The sequence below is a fragment of the Carlito syrichta genome, unplaced genomic scaffold (assembly GCF_000164805.1).
Source record: "Carlito syrichta isolate Samal-C Ts95f unplaced genomic scaffold, Tarsius_syrichta-2.0.1 Scaffold308999, whole genome shotgun sequence".
Classification (NCBI taxonomy): domain Eukaryota; kingdom Metazoa; phylum Chordata; class Mammalia; order Primates; family Tarsiidae; genus Carlito; species Carlito syrichta.
In genome coordinates this window covers 6,081-21,581 of record NW_007253095.1, presented here as the reverse complement: position 1 = coordinate 21,581, position 15,501 = coordinate 6,081, and the positions used below count along the sequence as shown (strand labels likewise).

The window sequence follows — 15,501 nt, the reverse complement described above, 5'->3', positions numbered from 1 at the left end:
AAAAAAATAACACAGGAATTCATATGGAAACACAAACGAAGCAGGTGGTATCATATTACCAGATTTTAAACTTTACTATAAAGCTACAATCGTCAAAACAGCTTGGTATTGGTATAGGAACAGGCATATAGATCAATGGAATAGAATTGAAATTCCAGAAGCAAAACCTCAATTTCTCAACCAACTCAACTTTGACAAAGCCTCCACCACTTTCCACTGGGGAGAGGAGAACCTATTCAGTAAATGGTGCTGGGAAAACTGGCTGACCACACGCAGAAGATTGAAACAGGACCCCTACCTATCCCCATACACAAAAATTAGCTCCAAATGGATCAGAGACCTAAATGTAAAACCTCAAACCATAAGAACCTTAGAAAATGAAGGACATACCCACATGGAGATTGGAATTGGCATCCAATTCCTGAACAAAACCTGAAACCCATAGGCCAATAGAGATAAGATAGACAAGTGGGACCTCATTAAACTGAAAAGCTTCTGCCTAGCCAAAGAAACCATCAAGAGAGCAGGGAGACAGCCTACAGACTGGGAAAATGTATTTACCAACTCCAGATCTGACAAAGGCTTAACATCTTGGATCTACAAGGAACTCAAACATGCTGAAAAGATAAAAACAAACAACCCCATTATAAAGTGGGCAAAGATATGAACAGACACTTTTCACAAAGGAGGACATCCAAGCACCCAACAGACACATGAAGAAATGTTCAACCTCACTAATCATCAGGGAGATGCAAATCAAAACCACACTGAGATACCACCTAACTCCAGTCAGAACGGCCGTTATCAATAACTCAAAAAATAACAGTTGCTGGAAAGGGTTTTGCAAAAAGGGAACACTTCTACACTTTGGTGAGAGTGTAAACTAGTGCAACCTCTGTGGAAAGCAGTGTGGTGATTCCTAAAAGCTCTAAATATCAACATCCCATATGACCCTGCAATCCCCCTATTGGGAATATACCCTGAAGAACTCAAATCACTCTATCAAAAAGATACCTGCACACGAATGTTTATCACAACATTGTTCACAATAGCAAGAACCTGGAACCAACCATGCTGTCCATCAAAAGAGGACTGGATTTAAAAATGTGGTACATATATATGATGGAATACTATGTAGCCATAAAAAAGAACAAAATCATGAATTTCACAGCAACCTGGATGGAACTAGAATCTATAATACTGAGTGACCTCTCACAAAAACAAAGATCTGAGTATCAGGTGTTCTCACTCATACAGTGAACCTTGATCATCCAGCGTACTACCATAAGAAAATGACTGACAGTGGTGGGAAACTATGGGGGGGAGGGGAAAAGATGGGACTAATGGTAGTAAACATCTGTCTGGGGACGGGGAGACACCTCTTATCAACAAGGGTGCCTGAACGAAGCATATTTGCATACCTAACTCTTAACAGTACCCTACAATATCATAAGAAAAAGTATTGATTAAAAAAAAAAAAAGCCGGGCTCAGTGGCTCAGCCTGTAATCCCGCACCTTTGGGAGTCTTACGTGAGTGGATTGCCTGAGCCCGCAGGTTAGAGACCCGCCTGGGCAGGTGAGACCTCATCTCTACAATAATTCAAAAAATTAGCCGGGTATGGTAGCACGTGCCTGTAATTCCGGCAACTTGGAAGGCTGAGGCAGAAGGATCGCCGGAGCCCAGCAGGTTGAGGCTGCGGTGGCCAGGAGCGGCCACTGCACTCCAGTCTGGGCGACATAGTGAGACTCCAACTGAAAAAAAAAAAATAAGTGCTCAGTCTCACTCATCATCAGAGAAATGCAAATCAAAATCACATTGAGATACCACCTAACCCCCGTGAAAATGACCGTCATTAATAAAACAAACAACAGATGCTGGCGAGGATGTAGAGAAAAAAGAATGCTTCTACACTGCTGGTGGGAATGCAAATTAGTGTAACCTCTTTGGAAGACAGTGTGGCGATTTCTGAAAGAACTAAAAATTGACCTTCCATATGACTCAGCAGTTTCCCTATTGGGAATATACCTGGAGGAACTCAAATCATTCTATGAAAATGATACCTGCACACGTATGTTTGTTGCAGCTCTATTCACAATACAAAAACATGGAACCAACTGTGTTGCCCATTGAAACTGGACTGGATAAAAATAAATGTGGTACATATACACAATGGAATATTATGCAGCCATAAAGAATGACCAATATATGGGCTTTGCAGCAACCTGGATAGATTTGGAGTCGATCATACTCAGTGATTTATCTCAGTAACAAAGAACTGAGTTCCATATGTTCTCACTCATAAGCTGACCTTGAACAATTATAATGCTATAAGAAAGTGATTGGCAGTGGGGGAAAACTGTCAGGGGAGGGGCGTGGGATTGACAGTTGAAGGAAACTGCTGGAGGAGGGAGGGGCATACCTTATCAACAAGTGTATCTGCATGATCAATGTTTATATACCTAACCCTGAATTGTACCCCACATCTGTATAATAATAATAAAAATGATAACACACACATACACAAAATACGCTCTTCCAACTACACTAGAAAAAGAATTGGGTCAGTCTTTGAACTGTAATACATATCTTAGATTATTGAAGAAAACATGATATAAACATGTTTATAGCTGAAGTATGTAGCTATAGTTAATTCACTTTTATTACTATATGTTGATACATACCTGAATATGCCTTAATTTTTCTGTCTATTCTACTGTGGGTGATTAAGTAAATTTTAGCTTTTGCCATTTTTCAAATATTGCCTTTATGAACAGACTATACATTTCTTATGGTATACAATTGTACACAATTCTCGAGGACACACACCTAAGCGTAGAAAAGCATAGCCACTGGGTAGGAGCATCAAAGTTAAGTCTATAATACCAAACTGTTTTCTAAAATGACTAAACCAATATACACTCTTATAAGGGTGAGTACATAATTTTTGTTGTTCTGCACTTTTATTGACACTTTTTAATTCAGCCTTTAATTTTAACCATCAAATGGGCATGTGATGGTACTTCATTGGGGTTTTATGTTTATCTTCATGCTTACTAATAAGATAAAGTGGCTTTTCAGATAGTTATTGAACATTTGGATATTCTCTTTTATAAAGGATCTATTCATATCTCTCAAACAATTTTGTTATTGTCTTTTTATTGATTTGTTTTTGTGAACTTTTATCTATTTTAAGAAAAATTCTTACAGTCAAATACTGTATAATCTGCTCAATGACAGGCTACATATACAATGGTGGTCCCATAAGATTACAATACTAATTTTTTGCTGTACCTTTTCTATATTTAGATATGTTTAAATACACAAATACCTACCATTGTGCTATAATTGCCTACAGTCTTCTGTATGGTAACATAATGTTCAGGTTTGTGCCCTAGAAGCCACACAGGTTATACAATAGCCTAGGTGTGTAGTATATTTGTGTAAGTAAATTTGATGACATTTGTGCAATGGCAAAATTACCTAATGCCTTATTTCTCAGAGTGTATCCTCATTGTTAAGTGATGCATGATTGAATACGCAAAATGAGAGTTTTTGCCATTTGTATGCTATAGATTTTTTCTCTTTCTGTGGATTTTTTGTTTAATCCCTATAAAATAAAACATAAATAACATCATTAAAGCAAATACATATCTTAGTGAATTTTTTGTAAGGCAAAACTTTTGTAATCATTACTTAGATCAAGAAAAATTACTTGGTCATCCAGTAGCTGCTTCATCTGTCCCTCTCTGTGCCCAATTCAAAGTCATTACTTCCCTTAATTTTATACTTATCACTCTTTGAAATATCTTCATAGTTTTATTATTTAGCTTTCCTATCTTCTCCATAAGTAGTGACTTGTTGATGAATACAATTTCTCAATTTTGATTTAATTAATCTTTTCAACTTTAGGTAAAATTTTTATGTATAGTTTAAATATTTCCTATACCAAATTAATGAAGACATCTTATATTACTTTTGAAACTTTTATTATTTTGTTTTTCAAACTTAGTCTTTGATATTAAGAAAAAATTTTTTTCTCATATTTTGTTTTTTCAATATGGATATGCTATTTCCTAGCACCAGTTATTGAAAGTCAGTCATTTCTTCACTGCTCTGTAAGGCTATATTTGCCATAAAGCAAGTGCCCATATGTGCATGAGTCTTGGGTATATTTAGCGTTCATTTATTTACTTATTTCTAGCAAATGGCAATTTCTGTCAATATATCAGGCAAAACAGGTTAATTGATCTAAATTCAGATTCAGAGACTTGTGTCTAGACTTAACATAATATCCTCTGCACACACCATGAGGGAGTAAACTTTATTTCTAGACTTTTTGCTTCCCTAAATTGAATAACCCATTGTCAAGAGTGGAATCAAAGTAAAAGAAGCACTCCTGTCACTGATGCAATGATCACAGGCTGAAGACAGCAGAGATTTTGTCTGCATATGTGCCATGGAAATTATCCCAAGGAAAGAAAGATATGACAAGTAGTAAATTTAATCAGTTAATGTCCATAATAATTTGTATCTATTACCTCATTCACTTTCACAACAGTTTCAGAAATAATAGAATTCAGGCAATCCCGCTGGGCCCCCTCCCACTGTGGGAGCTTTTTTGTTCATTTAATAAATCCTGCTTTAAAAAAGAAGAAATAATAGAATTCAAACTTATTGCAATACTTTTAATATAAATTCTATATATACCAAATCCCAGTACAAATTTTATATTTGTATTTGAAGTCACAGAGTTGATTAAAAACAGAACTGAGAAAAGGATTCAGCAATTTCCCTAGGCTTGAAGTATGCATTTTCATTGTGATCACTCACTATTCTGTAATATAAACTCCAAAGTGTTTCTAATTTTCTTCATGGTAATGTAAAAAACTGAAGTTGTGTTCATCCATTACACATTGTATGCCCTGCCACAATTATCCCAAACATTTACCTTTATCAAATATTCCAATATTATGACATATTTCTTTAACAGTTGCTTTTGAATGTCTTAAGCTTAGGGAAAATGGGGCACATTTCTCACATCCATAGTTACCCCAGTCACAGAATACGCAGCCTCTAATGTCTTGTTTACTCATGTGAAGCAATGTTGCAAGATATCCTACATACTCAAAAATTAGTATTTGAGAGTCATTGGAAGGTCATGAACAAGGTGTTATTAAAAATATTTAGTAATCAATATGGCATGAGCACTTAATAAATCTGTTTATGTGTGCATATGTGTTAAGATATACACAAATAGACAGTTGGTGGTTTTTACATGGTGTGTCTCATCAGAAATGGTTTACCTCCTGGAAGTTACAACCCAGTGCTTTACAATCTTGCCTAGAAAAACTCATCAACCTTTACATTTTTTTATTTCAAACTGTCTCTCAGTACAGTGGTAATATGTGTTTTCTTTTCATTCCACATTCCTCCTTTGCCCACTTCATAAATGATGTAGGACACCAGAGGTTGATCAGCAGAATCCTATGTCGGCAGGAGCATTCTTCCTCTGATATTGGAAAGTAGAAGAACTGAACAACTTCCTCAACCAGCTAAATAAATATTTGTGTTGGCATCCTTGAGATTCTAGTCTCAGTCATTTGCTACCCATATCTTAGTCTTTGGAAAGAAGCAAATGGCATCATAGCCTTCTTCAGAGATAACACGATAAATGTCTCGTTGAATTCTGGGGGCATTGAGCTATGCTTCAAATCAACAGCAATAACTCAAGATTATTTTTTCAAGGGAACTCTGTTTCCAATCACCTTTCTAAAAGCATTCTTCATGTCCTTATACCTGAGGATGAATATCATGGGGCTGAGGAAAGTGGTAATGACAGTACTAGGGACTGCTCTGAGTGTGTCATCTCCCCTTGAGGCTTCTGCTTTCAAATAAACAATAGATGCAAAACCAAAGTGAATGATGACCACTGTGAGGTGGGAGGCACAGGTGGAGAATGCCTTCTGCTTACCCTCAGCTGAAGGGATCCTGAGGACAGCAGAAAGAATAAAAACATAAGTTAAGATGATGAGCAGGAAGGTACCCAGCAAGCCTGATACTGAGATCACTGTTACAATGAATTCCGTGAGGTCACTGTCTATACAGGACAGTCTAACAACAGCCCACATATGACAGAAGAAATGTTTGACAAGGTTGGGACTGCAGAAAGAGCCCCTGAATATCAGTGCTGTTTCTGTCAGAGAGATAAAAACAAGCCTGCAGCCTAAGCAGAGGCTACAAGTTGTCCACATACAATGTTGGTCACAAGCAGTGGATATCATAGAGGGTTACAGATGGCGAGAAAGCGGTCATACCCCATCAAAGTGAGGATGATGCAGTTTGTGCCGCCAAGTCCCAAGAAGAAACACATCTGTAAGGCACAACTTATGATTGAGACGCTTCTGTTCTTGGCCAATAGATCTTTTAGCATCTTCGGTATGATAGCCAATGTGTAGCAAGTTTCAGACAAGGAGAGCGCACTGAGGAAGAGGTACATAGGGGTGTGGAGAGACCTGTCCACCCAAGTTAGGCCCATGATGGCCAGACTACCTGCAAGAGTGAGAAGGTAGAGGCAAAAGAAGACTACAAAGAGGAATGTCTGCACATGTGGGTAAACAGAAAAGCCAAGAAGAATAAATTCTTTAAGGATTGTCTGGTTGACCTTCATTGTTTTGATGTCTGAAATCTGAAAGAAACAACAAATAAACATTAAAGTATCCATTATTCCTTGATATTACCATATGAAAGTTTTGCTCTGAATAAGACAAATTATCAGAGTTACAACTCTCAACTGCTTTTTCATTTAGTTTAGCAAAACCATGTGTACGTAGGTGATGCATTTGTCTCACTTTTTGTTTACTAATTTTTCCCCTATTCAGCAATTAATTACTGATGACTTATTTTGTGGCAAGCAAGCTTGCCCTGGCTTATTGCTTCAAAAAATTACTGGCTGATAATATAAAAAGGGAGAAAATACTCCAGTTGATGTCCAAGTGAAAGAAATTCAGAAGCATTTGGTGATCCAGATTTGGATGAGCTTCTGAACACTGAAAAAAATTACTAAGTGGCTGATAGACAGAGTTAGCATCCAACATAGCAACTTCAACATAATACATGATCTGTAAATGTTTACAGAGTGAAGATTGATAATTGATTTCCTAGATACTTTAGGATGAAACTTGGATAATAAATTATAATTGTTGGAGAGGACCACAATCATTTTTACTTTTTAGAGAAGCCATTTAAGTCCTAAAAAATTAAAGGAAAGCACATGCTCTCTTCCCCCTACTATGAGAAGGAAGAAAGAAATATAGGAAGAAATCCAAAGGATTTATAGTAATTAATTAGAATATTTGGATGGTCTTGATAAACTGACTCTTTATGCAAGCATAGAGGAGGTGGCAGTTGAGATTTTGTCCATTTCATTAATGCCAAGCTTAGCATCCAAAAAGATAAATGCTATTTAGTCATCGTAAGAATTTTTCAATAATTCAGCATCAGATTTAATCTCGTATACCTCTGATTTTGACAACACATTGCTTGTCCTTATATAACACATTCTTTCAGCCTTGTAGCATATTGAGCTACTGTTTTTCCTGTACCATATGTCAGTATATTTAATAATTAGAGTTGGTAGAGTCTACATTTTTCCAAATTCTTTCAAGTGTTTATTGATTTTACTCCTCACAGTATAAATATAAAGTGGATAGGACAGCTGTGTAATGTGTAAGACAGGTATGATTACTTTACTGATTTTAAAAAGAAATAATATAACTAGGAAGTAATATATTTATATCGTCTTGACTTTAATTATGTATACTTTCCATTTCTCAATGCTTACTTTTTATCCTCAAGAGACAAGTCATATATTTCTGTATGTTTCAGAGATGGTAACAAGGAGCATTTTAAGAAGGTAATAAGTTGCAGTAAATTTTGGATCGATGGGTTAATCATCAAAAACGAGCTAAATTTATAAGCATTTTCTGTTTTACTTTGTTATTCAGCACTGTACAGCTTATGATTTTTGAGCATGGGGAGTAACAGGCTTTCCATTCTCATTTGGTCTAGTTCAGGATAAGGTGAGGCATTCTCATAGCAGAATCTAGTTGAGAGTAAAAGAGCTAGTTGAAAAACAGTCTAAATTATAAGTGGTTCCAGAAATAATCCACAACCCCATGAGCTCTATCTTATAGGTCTCTCTGGCTCTTTTTCTGTTAGACCTGGCAAGTCCTAAACAGATATCCTCTTCCAATCATACGTGAATCACAGGATCTATTTTTTAAATTTCCTATCAAGTTTTTCTGTATTTGTTTCCCTTTCTCTCACTGTATTCACTCTCCTTATATGTGATAGTCATCTCCCATTGAGAAGATTAGAGCATTTTTCTGTCCTGTTGCCTAAGAGTGTATCAGCAGGGACAGTGACTACTAAAACCTTGGGCTTTTTCCTAAGGCTTCTTACTATAAACTTGTTTGATATCCAAATTTAGTATGAGTATCCTTGGGTTCCAAATCCACTTGCAGATTATTCTTCCGCTTTCCCACCATAATCAGATTTCTGCAGCATTTTGGATTGTTCCAAAAGGCATCCTTTCCCTCCCAGGAATACTAGGTCCCAATAGATCCCTTCTGCTTACCCCTAAGCCACTATAGAAAATTTCTTCCATCGGTAGAGTACTTCACACACCAAGGCTCTTAAACACGTCTGACCCTTCATAGTAACTCTTTAAGAAACACGATTATAGAGATTCAAAAACTAAAATATTAGCTAAGTATATCAAAGGAAAAATGGAAAATATTGGCAAAATAAGAAGTTGTTTTAGTACCTGATGTCCTTAGTACAAACCCAAGCTTTTTCTAACATACTATCTGAGAAACAGTCTGATTTCATAAAACATGTTCTGTCCCTTCTAACACAGGTCAGTTGTGGAAAGTTGAGGTTGTTTTCAAAGTTGCTATTAAATTCAGAAATTTCAGATTCTTTGAAAATGCAAAGAATCGCCAACACAAATTCCAGAATAGGCCTCTTTAAAAAAATTGTCACTATTTAACTGTGTACCAAATATTTACTTGGTGAATTATCAGCCCTAGAGTATAAATGTCAGAATTTCCATTTCTGGTGTACTCTAAAATGTGTGTGTGTGTGTGTGTGTGTGTGTGTGTGTGTGTGTGTGTGTGTATGTAAGGAGGATGCTATATGCCACCTTATTCTCAATTGCCTCTGAAGTTGTCCCTAAATCCACTTATGTCAAATTTAATTTGGGATATAGAGCCACTGAAATTTATACTGTATGTGTGCATACATATATATGTGTCTGTGTCATTTATGTGTCACATATATGTGACACACACACACACCTTTCCAAAGTCAAAGAGAAATGGTGATTTGAAGAAAATATGCAATTGTATGTCAAAGAGTCTTTCTTTTTGCAGTGACAGTTATGAGGAGAAGAGAGTCAAATTATCTAGGATAATCTTCTGCCTTGTGTATTTTATCAGGCTCAAAAGCCAATTCACCATCACAGGTATACTTTTCCCAAAGACAGTCTTCACATTGTTGCTGAAGACAACTCATAAGAGACAGAAATTGACAGTATGAAAATTACTAGTCTGAAAATCTAAATTATTACCTTTATCGCTGCAAGCTTAGGGACACTGGGAAAGTCACTCCATCTTTCGAATTTGAATTTCCTCAGATGGGCAGTGATGAAGAAAGTTCGGAGTTTGTGCAAGCTTCAGCTTTCTATGGCTCTGGAGTTGTGACATGAAGTGTGAAACCAGGCTATATGTGCTGTGATCAGTCCCCACCACACACTAAATTACAATGGTTTAGACTCTTTTTTCCCTACTAGTTCAGAGATATTGTCTGATTGTTATCACATCTTGAGATTCCTCAGCTCTAGAGGTTTGGTTTTGTTTAGGAGACCCTAAGGGATTCCTCTCATCTTTCATCAGAGGGAGCAGAGAACTTTCTCATCCAACTTTGTAATTTACTCTCATTTGTTACAGAGTTTTGTGCAACACATCACTTGTAAAAAACTCTTCTGGGAGTCTCTGGGGATTTAAAATTTGCCATGTTCTTACCCTGCCCCTAAACAAGGCTTCCTCCTACTATGAGTTTTGTTTTAGTAGGGAGAGTGAATGAAATTTACAATCTAAATACTCATGTGATTCAGTCTTTCACTGACAAAGATTCTTTTCTTGTCTAGACTTAGCCAAGCTCCTCTAAGCCTTCTTTTCAGTTGGACTTTGAATTCAGACTTCAGTATCCTTCCTTGACCCTGCATCATCCAGCTACAGCAAGAATCTTGCTAAGTCAACTTAGAGAGAATGCTCTACCCTTGATACCTGATCACCTTCAATATCTGATCAAATTCCTCATCCTCAGGTGATATTTGATCATCCTAGCCTGGTGTCAGGCTGAGGTGAGAGGATCACATGAGGCTAGAGTTCAAAACCAGTTTGGGTAACAGAGTAAGATCCCATAACTAAAAAAAAAAAAAAAATGTGTATCATATATATTCATATATATATATTTTAGAATATCTTATTTATATACATGTAAATATCTTTTAGAACATCTCATATATATGCTTATAAATCTGGTTGATTAACTCATATTTATCTGTAACAAAAGTGTTTATAGCTTGATTGTAAAAAATGTTTTACTATATCATATAAAAAAGAAAATGTCAAGTGTAAAAAATAAAAAAAAAAATTTCTATTTCATTGATCTGTCTCTCCAACCTGATTTATTTATTTATTTATTTATTTATTTGAGTTGGGGTCTCTGTTGCCCAGGATGGAGTATAGCAGCACAATTATGGCTCACCTTAGCCATGAACACTTGTACTCAGATGATCTTTCCATCTCAGCCTCCCAAGTTGCTGGGACTACAGATGCATGCCATCCCACATTCAGCTGATTTTTATTTCCTAATTCTTTGTAGAAATGAGGTCTTGCTATAATTGCCCAGACTGGTCTTAAACTCCTGAGCTCAAGCAATCCTCCTACCATGGCCTCTCAAAAACTGGGATTACAGGCATAAGACACCATGCTAGGCCTATAAAAAGTAAAATTTTAATATAAAATTATTGATGAATCAAAATTACCTCATATATCCATGACTAATATATATTTTTGCTGAAACAAAAGTTTAGGAAAGAGAAGCCTATTTAAGATAGAAAACACTTAAAGAATAACTTCTTTATTATAGGCAAACACCAGAGAAAATATTGTAACCTCCCACCACAAAAGACCTAGACTCCATACTAATGAGTCTCTCACAAGGTGCCTCAGTGTCCTTGCTGGGGTGATGACAGAGAAGACTGGATAAGAACCTAGGATATCTGCAAATTGGTAATGAGATTTCATTTTGATTGACTAGTTGAGTGGTCTGTGGAAACTGGGATTTCCAGTTTCACCTAGAAGAGGTGAGGTGTCCCACCCCTCCACTATGGAGGTGTCAGAATAGTGGAAAGTCTGGACTTTCACCATCATCTAGAAGTAACAGTCCTCATTAGTGTCGTCAGTGGAGGATATGGGTACTATAAAAAAGGCATCCCTCCAAGGTGGCTAACATAGAGTAAGCAAACCTTTTTTGGAGAACTGGAAATCCCATCCAGCTCAGCAGTAAAGAAGATGCCCTTCTCATCCCAGATGTCAACAGAGGCTGCGTAAGGAATCTGGACTTCTAGCCCAATCTGGTAGTAAAATATTAGTACTCTCACTTTCTCCTGCTGGAGGGAGTAAGAAGCCAGATAAAACAGAAGGTTTATGTGAGATTCAGAGTGCCACAACACAATACCTCAAATAGACAGGTTCAAATAGAAAATCACTCATCACACCAAGAATCAGAAAAAATTTACATATTTTTAAAATATTTTCTGTTTCTTTGTAGAGACTTTTTATTTCTCTGCTGAGTGAATACAAAACAGGATAAATTCAAAGAATTCCACACCAAGACACATTATAGTCAAACTTCTGAAAACTAAAGACAAAAACGTTCTGAGATCAGCAGGGGAAAAAAAACAAAATTTTATCTACAGAAGAAAAAATTGAATTACACTAGATTTCTCATCAGAAACTGTGTAAGACAGAAGGAAATGTTTCTAGCAATGATGAATATGAGTTTTTAGATTCCATTAAACCATGAGCACTTGACAGAAAAACCTGATTTCTCAGATTAGCCAACAGCTCCAGCTTTCTATCACTTAATTGTTTGGATATCAGATACAAATGATCTAACTCTGGCAATCATCATATTTCAAGCTTTTAATATTAGAAAAAATACCAACTCATAGGTAAGACACAATTGGGGACACATAATGCAGTTTACTTTTCTCAAAGAACATATATCATGCTTTATTTATTCATAGTATCATATTACATTTGTAGTAGTTTATTTAACTTAAACACATATTCACCATAAAAATAGAAATAAAAGTTATGTTTATGATAGTAAAAAGAACAGAGATTCACCCCCAAATGAACTTATATGTCATTTTTAAAGCATCATAAATGAAGGTGATTTTACAATGTATATTTTCTCTAAACATCAAATAGTTTAGCTTAATAGAAATAGTTATTTCTTGTAGAGTGGTTACTCTTTTTTTTCTTCTATTCTGCTCCTTGATGAGTAGTTTTTAATTTGGATAGTTTGATTTATTAACTTTTTAAATGTCTTTTTAAAAAATGTTCTGGTTATAAAGTATTTTCCTACCCCAAGATAATGACACTATTCTCCTATGTTTTATTTTAGTTACTCTATACTTCTCTGTTTATGTCTGTGCTTCATTTCTTATAATATATATAAGATTAAGTAGGGATTACTTTATTTTATTTTATTTTTTTGCTTTATGTCTGGTTTTCTTTTTTTATGAGAAATCAGGATTTATTGAGAGAACAGAAAATCTCCCACAGTAGGAGGGGATCCAAAGGGGTTACCCTGTTTTATTTTTCTTATGACAAAGTGTAGTTGTTTCAGTATTATTTCCTGGAAAAATTTTATTTTCTTCATTAAATTGCATAGTCAACTTTGTGGAAGTTAAATTGACTCTATATGTATGTGATTATTTTCTATTTCTCCTTTACCAACGTTTTTGCCAATAGCACACTATTTTCATTATTGTTGTCCTATGGTAATTTTGAAATCAGAGTTTAAATCGTCTAAGTTTCCTTTCCCAAGATTTCTTAGGTTTTTGCGATTTCATATAAATTTTAGAAATAGCTTGTCAATTTCTACAGCACAGCCTGCTGGAATTTTGATTGAGGGCATTAGATACATAGATTAAATATCTCCATATTTCCTTTTTCTTTATTTTTAATTCATTAACTTTGTGGTTTTAAGTGTAGAATACACTTAAATTTAATTGTAATTGTTTCATGTTTTTGGTGCTACTGAAATCAACATTTAAAATTTTTATTTTTTATTTGTTATCAATGTAAAGAAAAGCAATTAATGTGAGATATCATCTAAAAAGGGAATTAGGAATGGTGTGAAGAAATCTGACAGTTCTTCCCATAGATGAATGTTATGTAACATGAATAAAAATATTAAAGACAACTATTTGAAACCACTGGAAAATAAACAAAGTTAGTCAGAAACTTGAGAAGCAGTTACATTAAAATATTGCTATTTTATTATATAAAACAAGAACTGTGAGTTGGAAGTTTTCTTGCCTAAGAGCAGTTCCTAGTATACTCACTCCAATCCCCAACAGGGCAGATCATGTCATTTAAAGTAGAAGCAAATTTGAAAGTTTAAAAGGAAAATTTTGTAAATGAGAGGGCTGCAAAAGACTGAAATACCAAACCTGAGTATTATCTCTAACTTGTTACCAGGAAGCTCAGCGAAAACAACACACACACACAAAGATAAATATATTTTTAAAAGACTAAATGATTCTTGATAACATTTGTGAGTTTGATATACCTTCAACTGAATGTATTCCTCTACTACCACGCAGATTTGAAGGCTGCAAATGGACATGATATTGACTTGTCTGAGAGCAGAAGTAAGGAGTATCGAAGCAATCACAGATTCAAGAAAATTACAAAGAACGAATCTCAAGATCTGAGAGTAAACTCTGGGTAAATATTTGCTAATAGCTAAACTACGTATGCTGATGGCTAAACAATGCATGCATGGTGGAGATAACCAGGATGCCAGACTAGAAAAGAAAGACAAAATAAAAGAAGCAACATCTTGAAACCAAAGAATCTGAGCCGCGACATCAACTGCTGCAAGCAGTAGTTGAGAAACATTTTGTATTTTTTAGTCCAGGGAAGTTAACTGCCTATTAGATACACAAAAAAGAAAAATTCCCAGGAAAAAAATTAAGAATTACTACAATGTCTTTTTAAAAATACTCTCTTTTCAACCACAAATATTTACTTATTGAAATTTTCGGGGGAGTCGGGAAGATGGCAGCCGAGACAGTCGGACTATGCGAGTCCCCATATGAGTGAGTGAGTGTATGGAAAATTTTGTATATGTGCTGGTGAGTGAGTGGGTGTGTGAGAGACTTACAGAGTGAGGACTAGGGAGCTAACAGTCAGGGATCTCCTGGTGCAGTGGCTGGTGCCAGAGCAGTTGGGCTTGGACACTAGCTATTCCTGGGATGCAGAAGCCGAATGCCATTTTCTTTTTTTTTTTTTTTCTTTTTTAATCGGCAAACCCACCCTGAGAAGAAAACGCTGGGAGATATTGTCTAAGTGGGGCTCTTGAGAGGGTGGCCAGGCTCCTGGTGCAACAGCTAATGCTGCAGCTTCTCTACTTTGTCCCTGCCTCTTTCCAGGTCTCAGAAACTGAGTGCCATTGTTTTTTTTTTTTAGATGGACAGAAGTTTTCCTTTGAAAAAGCAGTGGGAGAAACTATCGCCCCAGGCTCTCCCTCACCATTGAAGCAGGAGAGAGACTGCCAGCTCCTGGCTTTGCCTCACCACTTCAGCACTTGGCAAGGCTCTGGTAGAGACTGCAGAGGGAGTACAGAGGCAAGTTCCCATGGAAGAGGACAAGAGAGGCACCCTACCACCATCTTGAAGGTGGGACAGGAAAGTGCTCCAACTTGCTCACCACAGTGCAACAGACCCGATCTCTGTGACTGGTAGATCAACTACTAAGGGATTGATTGTGTCCCAGAGGGAATATCCTGAGAGACAAACTTCAGAGGGACCAGACGAGTTCTGAGTTCCAGGCATCACATCTCCTACCCTGATTCAGTCATGGGACAAAGGTTGTGGCCAGAAAAGGATGAGGAACAACTCCAAAGAGATCAGGGGTGAGTCCAGGGCTGACCCAAACCCTCTCCTCCCCAGCAATCCTCTGACTGTTAGACCCACACAGCTGAGCCACGACTGAGAGGGACAAACCCAGGCAGAGCCTGGACATCAGTCACAATAGGAGAACTCCATTCCAGGATAGGCCTGACTTGGGCATCCCCATTGAGAGTACATACCTGGGGAAGAGACAATCCTGTACCTCCCAATGGGAGGCGATCTC

At 36.5% G+C, this 15,501-nt stretch overlaps 1 pseudogene; it reads right to left on the bottom strand.

Annotated features, from left to right (window-relative positions):
- Positions 1-5,733: 5,733 nt before the first annotated feature.
- On the bottom strand, positions 5,734-6,695 carry LOC110596418 (annotated as a pseudogene).
- Between the last annotated feature and the right edge of the window lie 8,806 nt (positions 6,696-15,501).